This window comes from Manis pentadactyla, chromosome 2 (assembly GCF_030020395.1).
Source record: "Manis pentadactyla isolate mManPen7 chromosome 2, mManPen7.hap1, whole genome shotgun sequence".
Taxonomy (NCBI): Eukaryota; Metazoa; Chordata; class Mammalia; order Pholidota; family Manidae; genus Manis; species Manis pentadactyla.
Genome location: NC_080020.1, coordinates 137750524 through 137765673, shown reverse-complemented (window position 1 = coordinate 137765673; position 15150 = coordinate 137750524).

Genomic DNA, 15150 nt, shown 5'->3' with positions numbered 1-15150 from the left:
TTTTCAGAGTAGGTTTTGAAAAGGTAACCCCAAATCAAATTAGCAGAAACATGCTTTAGGTTTAAGCAAAGATGCACAAATATGTCAAAGGTCTGAATTAAAAATGGCCACATCTTTCAATTTAATGACTTTGTAGCTACATAATAAACTTAAGGCAAAGGTGTTCAGTGCTGCCTGCAGAAAAAAACAGCATGGAACATGAACACAGTCTCCTGTTCTTAGGAGGGGACTGGCTGTTGGCACGCACATGTTGGGCACAGGACTCAGTCATGTGGAGTGGAATCACTTTCAGATGAGCTAAATGTGCTGGAGAGGCAGGTTCTGTTGGCCGCTCACCCCACGACCATCCCTTTCCCCACTTTCTCTTTTTCCAAAAGAACATCAGCTTTTATTCCAGGTTTGGGCGGCTATATGGTCGTGGAATGTGCATCTCTTGCCCAGTCTCTGGGCCTGAACAGCCACGATAATCCCAGTAACTGTGCACCAGGCAGAATTTAAAGTGGGAAACAGAATCCACATGGGGCACTGGAAGCAGAGTGTTGTTTAACACAGAAACTAGGTGCTCTTACTGTCACTGGAGGAGTCGGAGGAGTGGGGTCAGGAGGCACCATGGGGTGGTTTCAACAGCAAAGGATGAGCCATGAGGGAAGGAGCAGCTGCTGGTCTACCATTCCTGGGACTCCCACGCCACGCACCTCCCAGCTCTGCCTTCTCAACACTGACATGCAGATTTGAGCTACTGGATACAGGGCTGTTGGCCCGCTGGTAGCCGCAGCCTCAGGACAAGGGCTCCTAGCTCAACTCCAGCTGACATGTGTGAGTGTGTCTCACTGGCAGATCGACACACAGAACTCCAGCTGGAAGGAAGTTCTGGAAGTGTAACTTCCAGACATCCATCCAGCCCTTTGATATGTGGAGGAGGGTCATGTGAATGATAGGGAACTTGACTTTCTTAATAGACAATAGTTAGCACATTTGATTTTGCTTTTGACTTTGGAATTGAAGGCTAAGACTGATGCTGAACTTCTGGGAAAATCTAATAGCCTGATAAAAGATGTGTTTGCAGAGAAATCCTCCTTCCTCTTGTGGAGGAGGATATGATGCCTGGAACTACAGTTTACCCTGTAATCTTAAAGGTTCAACACCCAGGATAAAAGCCAATAAACTGAGGATAACAGCAGAATGGGAATATCCTGGTCCTTGAAGACATAGATGGGCCAGAACAAGCCAACCCTGGAACAGCTCACCTCCAGACACTCCAGGTGCGTGAGACACTCAGTTCTCCAAGCTGTCCCTTCATCTAAGCCCAGAGAGCCTGCATCCCACAAGGAATACATTCACCACAACAGCTTTCAGAAGCAACACCATAGAACTCAGAGTGAATAGACATTAATACATTTTGAAACCATAGCTGATGACCCAAAGAAATGCCAGAAACTCTTCTCTTGAAATTATTCTCTGCAACTCATTCAAAATATGCAAGAAACTCCTTGTGGGCAACATTGGCCCTCCACTTTCCTGGCTTTTTTATTTTTGAATTTACAATCTTGAAATACTTGGGAGTCTCAGAAACATCCATCTGAAGCCAGTCTATGTATGTGAGAAGAGCTCTGTCCTATTTAAAACATTTAATGTCAGGCAGTTTATATTACTCTTTTGGATTTAAACAAAAAGGTATATCATATGTTAATATAACTCGCATGCCAAACTTCCTAGCAGAAAAACTGCTACTATTTAACCCATCTGCATCACTAGATGTCATAATGTCCATTGGGAAAACATGAAATCCAGCAAAGCTTTCCAACATTTCTTTTGGGGTGAGGTATGTTTAGACTGACTCCAAATCTTCCTATATGTCTGTTAATCTGTTTCAATGTTTACTGCATGCTGTTTTATATTTTAAAGTAGGGAGGAGAATAATATAAATTTGGAAACAGATTATTCACAAAGTACTAATTTTTGCTGTTATATGTTATCTGCGTGCTGTGTGTTGGGGCAGCAGGATGGATAGCACATGCTCACATTCTTCCAGGGGAGCCAGCATGCAAACAAGAGCCTGGCTTCACAGCATCTCTCTCAAAGCATGTTGTAGCAGATGGGAAATGAAATCACTTCAGATATTTACTACTAGTGTGGCCCTGTTCTCACTAACAGAATGCAAGTTCCTCGATCACTTAGCTCACATTCCATAAAAGCAGCAACAATCATTTTCCTCATTTTCTATGTATGAAATACTTTCACAGTGCCTATTTTAAAAGAATTTTAATGGTTCAAGTTTTTTAAGAGCTCAGTGCTATGCAAAGTATGAAATTAAAGCCCAGAGGATCAATAGCTCACTGATTCAACTAATGAATAATCTGTGCACAGTTTCACAGAAAAATAAAAGCAATCTTAGCTTCATCTTTTACTCTGGAAAAGAAATGTTACATGGAAGAGTCACATGGGGTGGTGAGTACATCTCCAAGGAAGCAAAGCAAAGTTAGCATTTGTGCCAGTCGGTAACATGACATTCTTCTATAGAAACAACCCCAAATGACAGGATTTTATCACTGCAAAGGTGAATACTTCTCTCAGACCTCATGATGGGGTCCCCCAGGTTCCTGAGCTGGTGCAGTGTGCACCACCTACAGCAGGGGCAGGAGGGGAGGGCCTCTGGCTGCAGGGGTCCCACATCCCCTCTCATGTTCCCTCTGCCAGAGCATATGGCCGAGGGCTCTGGGTGCACAAGACTCAGTCCTAAGCGTGCCCAGAGGAGGAGAGCTAGAGATACTGATGCTGCCCTGGACCACAGGGCCCTAGAACAGCACCCGTCAGTCCTTTCTAGGGGTTCTGCTTTAGGTTCTTGGGAGGAACTGCACAGTGGTGATGTTTGCCTCGGAGTATGCCCCCTCTGCCAGATGGGAAGAGCCCTCTGTCCTCAACCTTCCATACCACCAGCCCCTATGCCTGGTGCCAGCCATGGGTGCCATGCTATAAAACTGCATCTTCCTCTCCTCATCCTCAACTTGGACTGATGACTTAAGTAAGTAATGTAACCCATGCATTTAGGACTCATCAACATGGCTGACTATCCTAGGAAGCATTTTTACCATGCATGTAGACACTACTAGTCCAAAAAATTCCATGTGTGTAAACAAGGTTTTACTTTTTGTTGACTTTTGTGTTCCCATTCCTGGGACACAGTCCCAGCCTTCACATGAGCAGTCTGTTCGCAAAGACACATGCCCCAGCCTGTATGAAACTTACGCTGCATGCCAGGCACATATGAACCCCTTACATCAAGTGTCTAGCCAGGTTGCTCTGAGCCTCCATCTCTGCATCAGAGAAATGCTGTGATTACAGGAATTAAGTGATTTACACAAAGCCACTGCTTTGTCTCCTGGGCTGCCATACAAAGTACCACAAACTGGGTGGCTTTAAACAATAGAAGTCTATTGTCTTGCAGTTCTGGAGGCCAGTGGTCCCATCCATGTGCAGGCAGGTGGCACTGCCTGTGGAGGTCTGGGGGAGAAGCCCTCTTTGCCTCTCCTGAGTGTCCATGGGCCTGCGGCCGCATCGGTCAGAATTCTGCCTCTGCCTTCATGGCCTTGTCCTCGTGTCTGTGTCTTCTTCTGTTTTGTGTCTTACAAGGATGGTTGTTGTTGAATTTAGGACCCAACCAGATAATCCAGGGTGTTTGCATATCAAGAACCTTAGTTACATCTGCAAATCCCTTTTTCCAAACAAGGTCACCTTCGTGGTGTCTAAGGGCCACCATCCAGGCCACTGCAGTTGCACAGGACAGCTTGGGCCCCAAAGTGGGAGTGTCTGATAACAGGGTCTGGGACCCTGGCCGCCAGGGTCAGGTGCCTTTTCTGTGAACATTTCTACTCAAACTGTTGCCTTAACCAACTCCATCAACACAACCAAAATTGTTTTTATTAGAAAAGGTTATTGGTAAAGTGTTTTGGGAAAATAAATCGCCATGAACTATAGTCCAACCCTCTAGTTTGTTAAAATCCAGTAGAAATGTGGCCCACCCATATCAAAAACTCATGATGCACAGAGTATGAATCTCCCCCGTGGACTGTATGGCAAGGCTGGAAGCATTCCTGTGGGATGCCCAGGGAAGGCCAGGGGAACAACGGGCCGCGGTGGAAGCCCAGTCTGGAGGTCCTCGAAGTGGTTCGTGCATAAAGCAGAGGGTCCCACATCAGGGCAGTGGGTGGAGGGAAAAGACTAATATAAGAAAAGTGGGAAGGAGCTGGAACCTGGCACCAGGGGTTTGGGGTACGGTGCCGAGGGGGAAGCATCAGTCAGAGGTGGGAGGCCTGCGTTTGGGCAGCAGGAATGCCAGCTGACTCTTTTGGTTGAAGCTTGGCCTCAGGTACATCTTTCTGCCTGTACATGCCCCATGGCTATGCCCTCCTTCAAGATGCATGCATCCCCTTGAGTACTTGGCTTAGCAGAGTAATTAATTGTGGGAACAATAGTGGGAAGAGACCAGAAGGGCCGAGCCTTTGCGTCCTCAGGGGACAGCAAAGCACAACCAAAGATGGACAGGTGTTATATGGATTTTAATCTCTGCCAACCTTTCATCACATCTGTTGTATGTCATAAACTTACTTGACAATCTAGACACACACTTCAGTCATTAACGGTCATCCAATTTAAAATTAGACAATGTGCTGCATGAGGATTTCAGATGACACGGAGAGTGAGGAGCCATTTCTCTCTTATGAACCTGGGAGGCTCTGTCCACCCTCCTGCTGGGTGACCTTGGGGGACCCCCGAGCAGCCCCTCCCTCTCCGTGGTTAGCCCTCCCCCTGCCCCTGGAGTCTTCCCTCCAGGCAGTAAGGAGGCTCAGGTCCCCAGCCAGGGGTGCTATGCCTTCCTTGACCACCGGGCTTCTCCCTCAGCAGGAGCCCTCGGCTCACAGCAGCGCAGCCTCGGCTCCAGATGCAGCCTGGGTTTTTCTTCCCTGGCTGCCAGTGATGTCTTAACGGCTAACGTAGTAAACACTCCCTAGTCACAGTTCAGGAGCGCCCCTGGGGACCGCTCCCTGCTGACCCTCCACCTTGCCCCGCCCCGCCCGTGAGCCCCTGCACCAAATCCTCTGGATTCTCAGTGAGGCTGCTTCGGGGGCACGCTTTGTGAGTGCTGCCCGCCCGCAGAGCTCTGTGTCGCCCTTCCCTACTCCGCCAGGCCCGTGACTTTGGCCGCTGGTCCTATGCCCACTACTCCTGGCCTTCCCAATGCAAATATCCGCCTGCCTCCCGGGCAGCTTGTTTCTCAAGAGCACATCAAACCGAGCGAGCACAGGGCCCCACTCCGGCTTCCCTGATCTCTGTTCCTACACCAGAAACCTTCATCCAAGCAGTGTCCCCCCACCTCCCTAATATTTCTGATCGTGCTTTGTTCTCCGTGTTCTCTGCCCCGGCTAGGCTTCTCGGAGTGGTTGGAACACTTCCCAGCAGCAGCGTCCACAGCCTGGAGCGTCCGCCTCTAACCTCTTCACTAATCCCAGAGGGGTCATTCCTAAACGCACGTGAGATCTTGTCACTTCTTTGAGAAGTAAAACAACAAACCCCTCAGTGGTCCATCACAGTCTGAAGGATAAAGATACAAGGACTCTCACGGCCTGCAATCTGCTGTCACCTTGTCACCACTCCCACTCCAAACCCCTCCCTGGGTGCACACATCTGGGTTCCAAGCCTGCAGTCCCTTTGCATTCTCTGAATATCTCAGCTACTTTCTGTCTTTGTCCCCTTCAGGTCACAGCTTACCTACAGGCTCACCTGGCTGATTTCTACCCTTGCTGGATTCCTCACTCAGGTACTCTTGATACAGCAGATTTTTAAACCAAACTGTTCACCTACCTCCTGGCTGTTAAGGGCAGAAAGGTTGCTCTGGTCACACTCAGGCATTCAGTATGAAGCATGGAATTTGGCGCAGGCCACTAGCTGAAACTTATTTGCAGTTATTGACTCGGTCATCGTTCAGGATAAATGCTGAGAAATCAACAGCTGACTATGAGGGGAGCCCAGATGGCTTTCCAGGACAGGTTTCACAAAGAGCTGTTTTGTGAGGTTTTCTTTCTTGCCACTTTAAAAGAGATCGGAGCTAGACACCAAGTCGGTGTGGTGGTCTGCTCCTTCCTCAGACAATGGGTACACTGGACTTTTTGTGTTTTTCTTCCCCCTCTCCAGGGACAAGAATATTAAGCCTCTAGCTGCTGTAGCCGCTGGCATATCGAGTTGATAAAATAACAGACAATTATTTAGTTGAGATAAAAGAAAGGGCCAAGCTTCCCAGATGTTTCACTGTGTTATCATCTAACCTTGCTTATTAACTTGCCTTTTAATGTCTTTTCAGAAGGTCTGGACTGAATTAACGTGCAGGGAGTCCTCTCATTCAGGCAGAGAAACAGCATTTGCTCAGGAATCCGGTCATTCTTCAATGTTCCTTCTCCACCTGCTAGGCTGAACATCCCACAGCAGGGAAATTCACAGTTGAAGAGTTCATGACCTTGTAGGAAAAATTGGGAAGATGGTGGAGTCCTGAGCAAATGAACTTTGAGAGACTTTTGACATATATTTCTTTTCACTGAAATAAAACCATACATAACAGACACCAAATAAAGATATTGCTATGATGATGCATATAGCCTGATTAGTAATAATGATTCCTAGGTATTTACTATCTTCTGCTCCATAGAAAAATTTCAAAACTCTATAAAGAAATCCTTACCGATGGGTCTTTCATCAACACTCTGCCCAGAACAAAGGCTTGTGCTGCTCCTTCTTTCCTCCTAGTGTTTAGCGCTTCTCTGAACTGTTCTTGTGTGTCGAGGACCTGCTCTTGCTCTGGGCATGCTGTTGCTGGAGTTTCAAATCCAAGTGCGAATATGGCTGTGCCCCAGATGCCACCTGGCAATGGTGCCACCCACCAGTGAGGGTTTGGCTTTGGCACTGCAGACTCAGAAAGGTGACCTTGCAGTCACATGGAGAAGGTCTGTCCATCCCTTCGGGGTCACACTGCTACAAACCAAGCCCCAGTGACTGACACATACCAGCAACCAGATGGCTGATTCTACAATGTGAGCAGCCTCATTGTTATTAAGGATGAAACGTTCCCATTGGCAGGTTCAGCACAGTTTCTCCTTGTGAGCAGACCCATGTAGGAAAGTGAATCCAACGGCTCATCAGTGAGTGAGCTGGCAGCACCCACAATCAGGACAAGGGGAAAAGTCTACCATTTAAGGGCAGCAGGCTGGTGGAGCTTGAAGGTGCCATTGCTACAGAGGGACATGATCTGTCAAGTCCTGTGCCAGATGCTCCCTCTGCCCTGGACAGGGTGCTGAGCACACAGTGTTGACCTCAGCACCGCTCCCCACCACTGGTGCTCCACTGAGCTCTCCGGGTACCCCTAAAATGCCAGGCCCAGAGGTCACTGCTGTGTGTGCACTGTGAGCGGGCGCTCTGCTCTCCTTCTCTCACCTGTGGCTCACACACATCCCTGCCAGTCCTGCTCCGGGAGACTTGTCACATCTGCCCCTTTGGCGCTCTCATGTCATCTGATCTCTGGCCTCGCAACACTTGACACCAGCGTCATTGTTGAAGCCAAGCAGCTGCTCTCCTGGTGCCTTTGAAGTTGTTCATGTGGGTCAAGGATAAGTCAATATATTAAACCATATTTCACCCAATTACTAAGGGCCTCACAGTCCTTCCATCTTCTGGAGTGAATGAGACACACACGTAGGTGTCTTTGCCTAATTGGGTGCTCGTTCCTGTTGCATCAGGCTGAACTCAAGCACCCAATACTTACTGTTTCATTATTTTACTTGAACAATAAAGAACCCATTAGCCAACTATTTATTAACTGAAATACCTTAGTGGCCATCCAGTTCGGTAAGCTGAGGAAGGATGGTCAATGGATGTAGTATAATTGTCCAGTACACCTGGGGCCAGGACCTCAGCCATTAGGAAGGCATCACATTCTGTCACTGCTGGGTCCAGCTTTTCTCCTTAAAGGAGATTCCTGACCTGGAATCTGATGTGGGTTCACTACTCAAAGTTTGGAGACAGACCGATGGGACCAGGTAGCTGCACACACATTGGGAGACCTCCACACTCCTGCCCACCTGCGTCGTGCTCTTCCCTGTGGAACACCTTGTGTCTGGGAATGGGGTGGGCCGGTTCCTCTCGACGCTAATAACTCTGGAGAACATCATGCCTCTGGGACATATCTGGAAATTCAGATAAAATTGACGCTGTGACTTCCTTAATTGTCACTAAATGTTCGCTGGAATCACAGGTAAAATGTTAGACAGTGATATTTTCATAGAAAGATTTTAAATTCAATTTGATATTTATGGGGATATGCAGATTTAATATTCTTATATGATTTGGTATTTTTTTCTGGAACCATGTCCATTTAATCTAAATTTTATATATGTTTATATAAAATGTCTTTCCTTTTATATATGTTTATATAAAAAGAAATTTATTATTTCTTCTCTTCAATTTACTTAGATTCAACTTGCTGTGATTCATTTTTCTAACTACTTGAGATGGATGCTGTTAAAGAAAAAAAATCACACCAGACAAGAGCGACAAGTGGAAGTTGATCTGTTCTGTTACCGCGGAGAGGCACCAGAGGGCAGGGCCATTGAAACAGCTCCATTGAAAGGAGGGCGTGGGAGCTCCTACTGCTAAAGCAGGGATCCGCGCCTCCAGCTTGGCACACGGACGACTCAGGGCTCCCACCCCACCCCCCAGCAGGCCCTGATTCTAAGTTTTGATGCCCTGGACCCACAAGGATGATGCCAAAGCTGTTTAGTTTCTCAGGCTCTCCATTCTGCAGAATCAGCAGGTGCTCCGAGAGGGTAAAGAGCCTGAGGTGCTGGGCTCACCGGTGTGGTTTTCCTTTGCCCTCTCATCCTGCCCAGGAACCCCTCAATGACGCTTGCCCCATCTTGAGCCCTGCAGCTGCAGTCTCGTCCAGCCAAGTCTGTTTTTCAGTATTTCTAGTTGCTCCAAATCATCTAATCTGTTATAATTAAAACAACCTTTTTACTTCAGTTGACATACTTAACCAATAATTCATCTCAGCGATTTGCTTATCAATAGATGTAGTTGAAAATGTCTATAAATTAAGATTCTGTTTTTCCTTTCCAAGTCTCACCTCTTCATGTCCTGTGGTAATGCAACTTTGACATCTGAACATCGAGTCTGTTTTGTTGAGTTTATGGCTTGTACTGTGTTCCTTTTGCTCGCAGGTTGTGCCATGATTTTACTCTGATTGGCAAGGGATGACATGCATTTTTCGTCAAGGAAAAGAGCATTACAAGCTTGTGCCACTGCTCAGGTGATCCAGGTTTTGAAAAACAATAATCTTAATCTGATTATGTCACTCACTGCATAAGGCATATTCTCATTCATTCTACTACCAAATTTTCATTCTGTCTCTGTGGCAACCATATAGATGACATAGGGGGCTCGATTTGGGTGGCTCTAACCTAGTGACTGACAGATGTTTAATTCAATATGGCTTTCTGTGAATTCATAATGAGTAGTGGGGACAATTCCCCAAGCATGTCTTTGCTAATCATCTGTCACAACAACTGGGAAGTTGTAGGCAGCCTGCTGCTGGCTTTTCAGACTGATGTGGAGGCCCATTAACTGCAAATTCCCTGGCGTTCTCCCACCCTCCAGCAGTGACCTGTACTCACACTGCTGGGCTCAAGAATGGGGGGCGCCCTGTGTCCCGAGCCCCTCCTTAGAGAACAGGTTTGTCCTAGGGCATCCACCAACTAGGTGTGCTACAGCGCGCTGATATTTCACCAGAATCTGGGGCTTGGGTGGCCCTTGAGCCTCCTGTTTTCATTCTCTGCCTCCCTTTTTCTCTCCCAAGCTTTCTTTAATGCCCTGCTTCCATCCTGATGCCACCCTTTGTCTGACTGTCCCACTCTTTCTTAGGAGCTTGTGGACACTTTCTTCAGTGTACGAAGTGAGGCTCATTCAGACCCTTATGGCCCTCCTTTGGTCAGGACCTCCCAGACCTCCCACCGTGACCCGTATGCTTCTTCCCCTTCCTGTTTGGAGCTGACTTCCTCTTCCAGTCCACAAGGAAAATGCTGGGCAAACCTTCACGATTCATTCCAGTGTGACCTCAGAAGCCAAAAAATAAGTGTACTGGATTGCTCCTTAGGAAGTGGATTCTGTTCAGCCATCTGGCCTGTGGAAGGGCAGATCTGTTCGGCTCAGCCCATCACCTGGCTGCATTAACACATCTCATTGAACTGGCATGAGTGGCTCACACATCTGACTGCCCCAGCTGCCTGGCACAGAAGGGAGGCATGGCCAGTACCAGTGTTTCAAAGAAATAAATACATGTTCCTTTGCTCTTTTTTTACTAACAGATCTTTGTCTTCTCCCTAGTTTTTCCTTCACAGAAACCTAAGGCAACATTAGATGCCATCAGGGTGGGGGAGCATGGGTACCGGAAGGGGGCCTGTTTTCTCACGTGTAAGGCCCAGGTGGGGGCTGTCACTCACTGCAGGCTCAGGGAGGTGGCCTCGGGTGGGTGGGCGGTGGCAGGATCAGCACTGTTCTTCGAGTGCACCCTGGTGTTTCCGCTTGACATCCCTTATTCCCTCCACCTTCCCTTATCATCCAGGGTAGCTGCTGATTCCCACCTGGAAGTCTGAGAGATGGCCTGGGAGCCAGTGCCTCCTTATGCTCTGCACCCATTTGGGGCATTTTATGACCCCAAAATGCAAGGTATTTGGAGCTATTGTACATTAGTGAATCTCTTCAAGCTTCCTTTGGGATTCTAAACTGAGATGTCTGGTATTTGGAAATAGCATATAACTTCCAGAGAAACTATTTTAATGGAAAAAATTGGATTTCAGAGTAAAATTCAAACACCATCCATGTAACATAACAACTAAAATTATTTTTCTTTTCTTGGGATGCACACGTCAGGTATCTCTGCATCCCTGAATTTGATTTTTAAAAATCGATCAAAGATGCCAATTATGTGTGTCATCAAGAGGATGGGTAATTGACATATGCTAGGTTGTGTCTCTCTACCTTGTCTGCACTTACATCTCACATCGTGGGAGAAATTATTATTTTAATATTGATCAGATACAGAAACAGAGGCTTGCAGAGGTTATGTAGTTTGCCAAAGGACAGAGTTGGTCAGTGTGGGCCCAGAAGCCCCCACCATGCTCTGCAAAGCCCACCTTCCTGGGCGCCCCTCCTGGCGGGCTTCCCCTGTGTGCCCTCCCAGGCTGGGTGAGAGCTGCCACTCGGAGCCCGGTGGCTGACGCCTTCCTGGGGGCTGAGGATCCACAAGGGACACATGTCAGAAGCCGGAAAAGGGACACTAGATACCGAGACCCAATGTCTGTTTCCTTTTATGCTGTTTTCTTCCTTATTTTCCCTTCTCCTCGTTCTTGTTCCTTCCCTCCCTTTATTTTCAGTGTTTCTCATGTTATTTCTGTCTTTTTATTTTTTGCCTGACTGCCTGTCCTTTCACATGTCTTTCCCTCTATCTTCCTACCTTTTCTTCTACCTTCAGTCCTTGGAGTCCTGAGTTCAGGTATAGAGGCCTTGCTGCCCAGACATACTGGTTCTTACAGTTTGAAACTGGAAATGACACACTTAAGATGCAACAGGCTTTAGTTTCATATGGAGTTGACTTGGCTTCATGGAAAGATGCAGGGCAGGATTTGCAGCAGGCACAGTCTTCCTCGGACAGGAGAGCCCACCAGATCCCAAGGCCCGGCCCTCCGCCCCCTGCCCCACCTCAGTTCCTGAGCACTGTGGCATGAAGAGCTAAGCTGGGGCAGAAGCCGTGGCCTGGGACTCTTGCCGCACCCCGTGCCCCTTCCCAGCTGGGCCCTGGCTCCGTGGCCCCACAGGTCAGGGTAAATACAGGTAGAACCCTGCACAGTATGCAACTTGGGAAATATGCTGTGAAAAGACAGACCACACATGGTTACCCCAGGAAGACCCAAGCCAGCCCTGCCCTTTCCCCCATCCTGCTGCCTCCTCACCTGCCACCGCCTCACACTGAACTGGCTGGGGTTTCTATTCTTGCAACAACATGGCCATGTTTTTCTTCTCCATATGACTACCAAAATATTCTTTTCAAAACATGGAATGACACTCCCTCAGAAAGTCTGGCTTTTATTCAGGCTCTGTCACCTTAGACAAGACTTCAGTGCTTAAAGCCTCTGTTTATGGAGCTATAAACTGTGAGGATCTGGGGAGATGATACTTGCGCTCTCCCCTGATCTCGAGCTCATGTCTCCACTTGGAGAGTGGGAGCGTGTGGCCCGGAGTCAGGGAAACACTCCTGGCTTCGCCCCATCCCTCTGGCCAGTTCACGGTGCTCGTGGTGCCAGAACATGCTTTTCTCATGGGTGATAGGTAAATAGACTGAAGAGGTGCTGGAGGGCATGAATGTCACATGATTCACATAACCAAACCCCAGTGAAGGGAAGCTACTGTCTTTGTATATGAGTAAACCCCTCAGTCAAGCAACACTTGGAGTTTTGTAGGAAGCATAGAAGGCGTGCAGTGTCTCCATGAGATAGCCATGCTGCATGCCAGTGGAGAGGGCCACGGCCAGCCAGATTCTAGCACATTTGGAGGACAAAAGGGTCCCAACTTCTGTTAGCCCAGTTCTTTGGAACCTCAGAAAGAACTTAAAAAATGAATGAGAGCACAACCACGATTTTCAACCCCTGGAGAAAAATCACCACTGTACAAAGGTTATCAGCAGGACAGGCTCTGTGACCTCCTGTGTGTACTAGAGACCAGGGCTGCCACTGGTGTGCCCTGAAGACACCAGGGGGCAGGGAAGGTCACCTCTAAGATGTGTGCACAGAGGGCTGCCACTTGCTGCAGACCTTGTGACACTGACAACTAAGCAGCCTGTGTTAAATGCTTCAACAGCAGCCTTTCCCCTACTTGAATGTTCTGCAGCACATTCCTTGCAGCCTAGTGGCAGGTATTTTTCTTCCAGAGCCTTCCCTGTGTTGGGAAAGCCATGCTTGGTTGCCAGGGTCCAAAAATAGTATGAAGAGACTCAGAGAGAAAGAAATACCCAGTGGACAGTGTCACATGCAGCTGGCCGTGGTTATACACGTTACATTAGTTAATTGAGAGAACGGCACAAAGGCCATACAGGAGAGTCCCTTATAGAGGAGATAAGGCCCTTTGAGGAAAGAAAATACGAAAACGGTCTTAGAGAGGAGGGGAAATGTCCAGCAGTGGTTCTTTAAAGCCTCTGATGGTGGTGGTTTCAGAGGCCAAAGCCTCAGACCAGCAGTGCCCCTCCTGTGATGCATTTGTTTACGTACAGCAGATACTGGAATGGGATCATAGGTCCAACTTAGTTTCCACAGGGTGGGATTAAACTGAGAATATATGCTTAAGGCATAAATGTGGTGATTGCAGCCATGCTCAACATTCTACCCTCTGACGTCTCAGAGTGAATGCAAGCGGATAATTTCCAAAGTCGATGATTATTTAAATCTGAATTATGCAGAAGAAAAGGAAAGCCATTTTATTTAGAATTAAGCAAAATCTACATTTCAGCCACCCAAGGAGGGAAGAACCCGACTCCAGATGGGGATCTCTGGCCGCACACGCTCGCGGGGAAGCTGCCCCTGTGCTCTGAGTGGGCCACGGCCGTGGGGGAGAGGGAGTGAACCTGGACCCCGAATCTGTTCAGGGAACCGTTACCGAACCAAGCACACAGGCCCACCTGCCCGAGGTGCAGCAAAGCCAAATGCTGGCCTCAGGATGCAGTGAGAGAAAGCGGTGCTCACGGCAGGGGCCGGGCGAGGGGGATGGGTGGCTGACGCCCCAGGTCCCGAGCTCGCCGTGGGCTTGCAAGCGGGGTTTAAAAGCAGAGCTACGGGAAGGGGCGCGGGGCGTGTGGCCGGCTGGTGCCCATCCTCCTGACTGTGGGTGGTGCGGTGACGGAGCCGTTTCAGGAGCCTTAGTCGGCAGTCCTCAGGCCCCACCCAGTCCCGGGTCTGCGTGCTTGTGCTCAGGAGGCTGCCCACCCGGTGGGGGTCTAGGTTCCTGCAAGACACCTCAAGGACACACTAGTTAGGAGTTTACCTCGGGCCTTGAGGGGAGCCCCGGGTGCAGGCCTATTAGTTTGCTTCACCCTGGTGAGCCGACTCCCGTTCCCCCGTCTGTACCCGCGCAGTCTGATCCCCGCGCTCTGGGTCATCACCGAGGGACCCGGCTGCTCTGTGTAAGGAGAAGTGGGAGGGGCTTCGTCCCAAGGGGTCCCTGTGCGGCTACAGCACCCCCAGCAAGGCCCCTGGGGTGTGGACATGCTCCTCCCGGTGGCCGGCAGCCTGCACCACAGGGTCAGAACAGGACAATTAACCCGTCACGTACGGGTGACGCTGCGATCGGTGGTGAGCAGGTGGGGAAGGTGACGAGATGCCCGCTGGGAAACTGATCTCCACATCAAGGTTGCTTGGTTTGTTTATTACTCCCTTGGCCAGAGGGTTATCGCCAATACCCAGAAGCCTATCTCACGCCTTTAGGTCTGAACTCAAATGCCCCTTCTCAGGATGCTGTCTCAGACCTACCGGTCTGAATTTGTGGCCACTCTCCCCAGCACCACCTACCCTCTCTCTGGGATTATTTTTTTCCAAAACACTTATCAACTAAATTACTGTATATTTTACTTGTTTATTTTAGTTATTGTGTTTGTTCCAACACTGAGCCCTTTTCTGTTTAATTGCAGGGTTATCACTGTGCCTAGAATGTTACCTGGCATATTAATATGTGTGATTAAGTGAAAAGACAGCAAGTACGAGTATCTGAAATACCCACATTGAGTTCAGAGGAGCTGCCGCCCACAAAGGAACACAATCCGAGCCAAACACAAAATCCTAGATAACTAATAATAAAGCCCAAAGCCTTAAAATTGTTCAAGATAAATGCATGGGATTGACCAAAGTATGTGTGCGTGTGTGTGTGTGTGTGTGTTTATGTGCTTCACTTAAAAGTGTAGATAACATTAAACAGCAAGAAGTTAAAAGAGAAAACACTTTTTACAGCTGGAGTCCACTTGATTGAAAGGAGACAGATTGTTTTGAATACTGATCATACTTTAACTACATA